We start from the raw sequence: 8,573 nt of genomic DNA, 5'->3' as shown, positions 1-8,573 counted from the left end.
TTTAAAATTTTTTACAGACTGCATTTTGATTCATCAAACACAAATGGGGTACATCATTTCGTTTCTATGGTTGTACACCATGTAGATTCATACCATTCGTGTAATCATACATTTACACAGGGTAATGATGTCTGTCTCATTCCACCATTTTTTAATACCTCCCCTCCCTCTAATTTCCCTCTACATAATCTAAAGTTCCTCCATTCTTCTCTTACCACCCACCCGCAACCCCATTATATATCATCATCCACTTATCAGGGAAAACATTCAGCCTTTGTTTTTTAGGGATTGGCTTATTTCACTTAGCATGATATTGTCCAATTCCATCCATTTATATTTTTCACAACTAATCAATAGATTTTATTAGAGCAACAGAACAGAATAAATAAATAACATACAGTGACAACTTAAGAACATTTGAATAATAATGAAATTGAGTTGTAGTACACAGGAGGGCAGGTGGGAGATAGCATAAGTACTCCAATATATTTATCTTTAATAGACAGAGTTTCAGATTGATAAATCAAAGCACAGAAGTGTATAGAAAGTGAAGCGGTGCTTTCTCACTTTAACACATTAATGGGTTATGAAATTAATGTAGTGCTCCTAACTAGCATTTAAAAAAAATGAAATAAAATAGAGTTGGAAATATTAGAATGTGTCACACATTTTACAGGTTAGTACTATTTCCTGACCCTCTTGTTTTAGTGAGGGTGTGTGTCCTGCAGTGCAGTGCACACGTCTTCTTCAGAGAAGAGAAAATGAATTTCCCTCCCCTTGAGTCTTGGTTAGATTTAGTAACGTGCATTGAAAGAAAATGAAGTCATTAAGGCCAAGACCCTCTAAAATGAAATGGGCAGATTGCAAGGGGCTTGTATTTACACCTGTTAAGGGTTAAGCCACAGAATGTTCCAGTAGTCTTGGATAAACAACTGAAGTCAGTATATTGCTAGCCTTCAACATCTCTCAGCTGGGTGTGCCCTAATTAACTAACCAATCAAAAAGGGTTTGCACTTTAGGAGTTCTGGCAGGCAACTGAACTGTCTCAAAAAATAAAAATAAAAATAAAAATAAATCGACTATGGAAATCCCTTGTTAAAAAAAAAAAAAAAACCCAAAACAAAATTAATGTAGTTAAAATAGACATGTCAAAAGTCATTCACAAATTCAATGCAATCCTCATCAAAATACCAATGACATTCTTTATAGAACTAGAAAAAACAGTTATCAAACTCATATGAAAGAATAAAAGACCAGAAGGGCCAAAATAAATCTGAGCAAAAAAGAGCAATGCTGGAGGCATCACAATACTCAATTTCAAAAATATTATGCTATAGAGATGTAGTAACAAAATCAGCATGGTAGAGGTGAAAGACCTCTACAATGAAAACTACAGAACATTAAAGAAAGAAATTAAAGAAAATCTTAGAAATGGAAAGATCTCCAATGTTCTTGGATAGGCAGAATTAATACTGTCAAAATGTCCATACTACCAAAGGTGCTATACAGATTCAATGCAATTCCAATTAAAATTACAATGACATTCCTCATAGAAACAGAGAAAGCAAACATGAAATTCATCTGGAAGAATAAGAGACCCAGAATAGCCAAAGCAATCCTGAGAAGGAAGAGGGAAGCAGGAGGTATCACAATACCAGATCTTAAACTACACTACAGAGCAACAGTAACAAAGATGGCATGGTACTGGCACCAAAATAGACAGGTAGACCAATGGTACAGAATAGAAGACACAGAGACAAACCCACGTCAATACAGTTACCTCACATTAGACAAAGGAGTCAAAAACATACAATGGAGAAAAGATAGCCTCTTCAACAAATGGTGCTGGGAAAACTGGAAACCCATATGCAGTAAAATGAAATTAAACCTCTATCTCTCACCCTGCACAAAACTCAACTCAAAATAGATCAAGGACCTAGGAATTAGACCAGAGACCCTGCACCAAATAGAAGAAAAAGTAGGCCTGAATCTTCATCATGTTGACATAGGGCCAGACTTCCTTAACAAGACTCCTAAAGGGTAAGAAATGAAAGCAAGGATCAATACATGGGATGGATTCAAACTAAAAAGCTTTTCTCAGCAAAAGAAATGATCAATAATGTGAAGAAAGCCTAGAGAGTGAGAGAAAATCTTTTCCACACACACTTTAGAGAGAGCACTAATCTCCAAAATTTATAAAGAACTTAAAAACTTTACACCAAAAATACAAAGAATCCAACCAATAAATGGGCTAAGGAACTGGGCAGACACTTCACAGAAGATATACAGGTGATCAAAGAATATATGAAAAATTGCTCATCATCTCTAGTAATTATAGAAATGCAAATAAAAACCTCCCTAAGAAAAAAAGGGGAAAAATCACCCTAAGATTTCATCTTACTACAATTAGAATGACTATTATCAAGAATACAAGCAATAATAAGTGTTGGCATGGATGCATACATTGCTGGTGGGGTTGCACATTAGTGCAGCCACTCTGGAAAGCAGTGTGGAAATTCCTCAGAAAACTTGGAATGGACCCACCATTCTACCCAGCGATCCCACTCCTCGGCCTATACCCAAAGGACTTAAAATCAGCATATTACAGAGATACAGCCACATCAATGTTCATAACTGCTCAGTTCACAATAGCCAGATTGTGGAACCAACCTAGATGTCCTTCAATGGATGAATGGATAAAGAAACTGTGGTATATATATACAATGGAATATTACTCAGCTATAAAGAATAATAAAATTATGGCATTTGCAGGCAAATGGATGAAATTGGAGAATATCATGCTAAATGAGATAAGCCAATCTCAAAAAACCAAAGGATGAATGATCTCACTGATAAGCGGATGAGGACATATAATGGGGGGTGGGAGGTGTTAGTGTTAGGGTTAGGGTTAGGTTTAGGGTTAGGGATAAGGAGGGTGGTAAGAATGGAGGAAGGAAGGACTGTATAGAGGGAAAAGAGGGGTGGGAGAGGTGGGAGGAGTGGGGGGGAAGGGAAAAAATAACAGAATGAATCAAACAACATTACCCTATGTAAATTTATGATTACACAAATGGTATGCCTTGACTCCATGTACAAGTAGAGAAACAACATGTATCCCATCTGTTTACAATAAAAAAAATTTTAAAAACTAAATTAAAAAAAAAACTACACTGAGATTTCATATTACTCCAGTTAGAATGGCAACCATCAAAAATACAAATAATAATAAAAGTTGGCAAGGAAGTGGGGGAAAAAGGAACACTTAAACACTGTTGGCAGAACTGTAAATTAGTACAACTACTATGGAAATCAGTGTGGAAGTTGCTCAAAAGACTAGGAATGGAACCACCAGATGATTCAGGTATTCCAATCTTTGGTATTAATCCAAAACAACTAAAGTCAGCATACTAAAGTGATACATGCAAACCCATATTTGTAACACTGCGATTCACAAAAACCAAGTTATGGAACTAGTCCAGGTGCCCATCAACAACACATAAACAGATAAAGTGTCAATAGGCGGGAGGGAGAGAGGAGTAGAGGTTCACTGGATTGGACAGTGGGGAGAGGGAGGGAGGGAGGAGGATGGGACATAACTTTCCTATGTTCATATATAAATGCACGACCAGTGTAACTCCACATCATGTACAACCACAAGAATGGGAAGTCATATTCCCATTCATTCTACTCTCATATGTATGATATGTCAAAATACATTCTACTCTCATGTATAACTAAAAAGAACAAATAAAAATATTAGGAAAAGAAAATATGGGTCTGGGGTTGTAGCTCAGTGGTACAGCGTTTGCTTAGCACATGTGAGGCACTGGGTTTGATCCTCAGCACCACAAAAAAATATATAAATAAAATAAAGGTATTGTGTCCATCTACAACTAAAAATATAAAAAAATAAAATGTGATATGTATATATGTGTGTGTATACATATTTATATACACACACCCAATGGAGTTTTACTCAGTCATAAATAGGAATGAAATTATATTATTCACAGTTAAACGAATGTAACTGGAGAACATCCTGTCAAGTGAAATTAGTCAGACTCAGAAAACCAAGGACCATATATTTTCTCAAATGTGTGGAAGCTAGAGAAAAAAGTGGAAAAATTTTAAAAAAGGAGTGTTTATGAAATTAGAAGGGAGACCAGTAGAGTAGAGGTTGGGAATCAGAGGGAGGGTGGAGGGGAGAGAGAGAAGGGACACTAGGCAAAGAAATTAACCAAATTATATTATGTTCATGTATGAGTATATCACAATGAATCCCATTATTTTGTATAATTATAATGCAGGGAACGAAGCTTTGCTAATAGAGGAAACAACCTTTGTCCAATATAGGTTTAGACCATGGTCTGCAAGTTTGTGACCTGAGGGCTATATTAGGTCACAGACATCTTTAGTTGTACAGTATTTTTTTAAGTTGGGAAGCTTCGTTTACAAATATGGCACCCCTGGAAAAAACAGAAATTGTTCTGTCATATCAATAGGTGGAGCTAGCTAGAAGTTTTTAGGTGGGACCTGCCTGTTCCAATTTGTCATAGTTGGCATCACGTCCCATTTTGAAACACTTGGCTTATATGTTCTCACATCACTTAGCTGGATTTTCTGTGCTTGAGTTTGCAACTGTTGAGTATGCTGTTCCCTAAGGGAGAAAACAAAACAAAACAAAACAAAATAGATTCTCTAGCAGAGAAACCAGGAGATCCAGAATCTCGCCGATGGGAAAACTGAAAAGGAAGCTCAAGGCCCGGGATTCCCACTCACAGATGATCATGCGACTAGAGTGCAGACTGAACCACTGCAACAATGACAGGTACCAGGAAGACCAGACTTTCTTTTAAAATAGTAGAACTCAGAGAGACCCAAAGAGCCAGTCCTTTTATAGAAATGGATGGAGATTTCTATTTTTAGTAAAAAGAAAGTAAAATTTTGCATTGAAAAACTTCGAAAGAAGATGCTTGATCATTGCAGGCAAAAAACAGAGGAAAATAAACTGCTTAGGAGACCCCAGTTAGATAATGGGTGATTTAAAATTTCTCTTTCCAAGAGCCTACAAAGTGGGAGAAAATCTTTGCCAATCATACTTCAGATAGAGCACTAATCTCCAGAATCTATAAAGAACTCAAAAAACTCTACACCAAGAATGCAAATAATCCAATTGACAAATGGGCTAAGGAAATAAATAGACACTTCACAGAAGAAGATCTACAAGCAATCAACAAACATATGGAAAAATGTTCAACATCTCTAGTAATAAGAGAAATGCAAATCAAAACCACCCTAAGATTCCATCTCACCCCAATTAGAATGGCAATTATCAAGAATACAAGCAACAACAGGTGTTGGCGAGGATGTGGGGAAAAAGGTACACTCATACATTGCTGGTGGGGTTGCAAATTAGTGCAGCCACTCTGGAAAGCAGTGTGGAGATTCCTTAGAAAACTTGGAATGGACCCACCATTTGACCCAGCTATCCCACTCCTTGGCCTATACCCAAAGGACTTAAAATCAGCATATTACAGAGATACAGCCACATCAATGTTCATAACTGCTCAGTTCACAATAGCCAGATTGTGGAACCAACCTAGATGTCCTTCAATGGATGAATGGATAAAGAAATTGTGGTATATATATACAATGGAATATTACTCAGCCATAAAGTTTGCAGGCAAATGGATGAAATTGGAGAATATCATGCTAAGTGAGATAAGCCAATCTCAAAAAACCAAAGGACGAATGATATCGCTAATAAGTGGATGATGACATATAATGGGGGGTGGGAGGGGTTAGTGTTAGGGTTAGAGTTAGGGTCAGGGAGCGTGGCAAGAATGGAGGAAGGAAGGACTGTATAGAGGGAAAAGAGGGGTGGGAGGGGTGGGGGGGAAGGGAAAAAAATAACAGAATGAATCAAACAACATTATCCTATGTAAATGTATGATTACACAAATGGTATGCCTTTACGCCATGTACAAACAGAGAAACAACATGTATCCCATTTGTTTACAATAAAAAAAATTTCTCTTTCCAAATTTTGGAAATATTATGCTGATGATTAGAGTTTTTTTTTATTTAAAGTAAAAATTTTACCAGGTTAACAAGTCCCTTCCCTGTTGATCTAGGAGTATAACTGCTGAATCATAAGATCTACACATTTCAAACTTTGATTGAAGGTTCCAAATTGTTCTCCCCACACTCCTACTACCATGAACCCTATCACTGTTCTGCAGCCTGCCTACACCTTATGGTGGTAACTCTGCACTTGACACAAGTGTGATGATTGTGAAATGATATTTCATGGTGGTTTTAACTTGTATTTTCCTAATTATTAGTAGAATTAAGACTTGACTATTTTCCCTTTTCTATTTGTCTCTTATGATAATTTTGTGTTGCCTTTTTCTTATTGATAGACACAATTCTTAACTAGCTTCTTAACTAGCTATGTGTATTGCAAGTGTGTTCTTCTAGTTGACACTGATTTCTCCCTTTTGTGTGTCTTTTGATCAGTAGAAGTTTTACATTTGCATGTTGTTCAATTAATTAATCTTCCCATTTGTATTTGTGCTTAGCTTTTCAAATATCAAGAAGCATTCTGGCAATTTTTTTAACTGCTTTGCTTGTATGACACAAAGTATTTTATATGTATGTATATAAATATGTCAAAATTATACACATGCCTAAATTATGCAGCTGTAACTAGTTTTAAATATTATAATTAAAATCGTGCAATTAAAATAAACATGCGAGTCAATGTTTTTTTAGTAAGTTTCACTCCTCTTTGGTATTTATTCAGCTTTTGAGCTTCTGAAGTCAATGACCAAAGTAAAGCAATTATCAGATGCTTGTGGGTGGTGACCTTGGAGAAGCTCAGCCTCCTCTTCCATTTTGTCCTATTTTTGTCGTTAATAGCAGATATTTTTTTGGATTTTAGATTTCATCATCTTCTTTGTATTCATAATGTACAAAGGTTAAAATAGTACTAAACCTCAAGTGGAATAAATCTTCAGATTCTCAGGACTTTATCTTTCTCCAAGATTTCTACTCAAACCTTCAGTGTTATTATAGTATAAGCTCTTTTCCAAACTGTTATTTTTATTTATTGATATCAAAAGTAATGAAAAGGGGAAAATGGAGCCCAAATTACCTTTAAGTACCTCTGACTTCTGAGTAAGGCAGCAGAACTCTCTTCTGTAGAGAAAGAAATCTCTCTTAGCCTTTTTTCCCTATCAGAGACTGCTGAGGGCAAGAGAAGGGTTTGAGATCTCAGTTTAGCAGGACATATGGACATTCAGAGTCCAAGAACTGAATTCTCCAAAGGAATAGAGACAGAGAAGAAAGAAGGGAAGAACGGGATGAACAATTAGGTAAGAGGCTGGAACCTGAGCTGGCTAACATGGTCAAGAGATTTTTTTAAGACCTAGGATTGGAGACTTGAGGTGACCCTGTCCCCGCTGTTACCTAATCTTTCTCATGGTCCGCTTCATATAAACGTGTGATCAATGCTTTTGAGGAAAGGCAATCTGTTTCATGTGCTGTAGGGTAAAATGGGAACATGTGGAGGGTAGGAAGAAAACCCTTCCACTGAATTACTTCATCAGTAGAAGGTGATCAGAGAAGAAAGGAACAGGATTACTTCATGACTTTCAAAAATACTAAGAAGGACATGTGTCTTCCACCACCCACAGCAAAGTTTCAGGCAATTTTATTCGAATCTTTTGATGTCTAAATTATACAAACCACAGAAAAGAATGAGAAGCACATAGTAGTCATTGGTCCATTACAATTCTGAAGCTCAGCTCAGCCTAGAAACAGAAAACATTTCCTTTAATTAGAGTCTAATTTAGCTCTCTGGAAGTGATTCCAGGTCCATTATTTTTAAGAGGCTCTCGGGTTCATGTTCTGTGCTCTTGACTCTGTCCTCTGAGTTGTTCTTACTTTTCATTAGAAGTCGCTCTCTCTGCCTCTTGACCATAAAAAGGTGGATGCCCAGAGATCTCTTTTCATTTAGAAATGTTCCTGCCTTTTAATTAGAACTGGTGGTGCTTAAGCAAGTGTAGTTTCTTTGAAACGTTCTGGGTTCTCTGTGAATCTAATTGAACAACAGACCATGGCAAAAAGACGCTGTCCATAGTTCTAGGATGGGTTTCTCTTTACACTGGACCATGTGCGAGGCTGCTGTGGGAAAATACCCTTAAGATTCATACAAAACCAACTGTCTGTTGAGAAAGCCCCTCCGTGATGTTACATCAAATCTTACAGAAGTTTTAATAGGGGATCTTCAAGTTGAACACTTGATTTTCTTTACTTGGAGGCTGATTGAGAATGTTTTGCTGACCAGAGATACTGCCCTGGACCCTCTGTATTTTCCTTATCCTGCCTAAAATGAAGCAGCTTCTCCTTTAGTTCATCTCTCTCTTCCTTTATTTTACCAATGCAATAAAAAAAAAAAAAAAACTGATTGTGGCTTTGAATTTGTGTCTGGAAGTCTCCTCCAAATCAACAAGTTCATTGGCTGTTTTTTCTATCTGCTATGATTCTGCATCACCAAAAAGTTCACCACC

This window comes from Sciurus carolinensis, chromosome 2 (genome assembly GCF_902686445.1).
Source record: "Sciurus carolinensis chromosome 2, mSciCar1.2, whole genome shotgun sequence".
NCBI lineage: Eukaryota > Metazoa > Chordata > Mammalia > Rodentia > Sciuridae > Sciurus > Sciurus carolinensis.
This window is presented reverse-complemented; position numbering follows the sequence as displayed.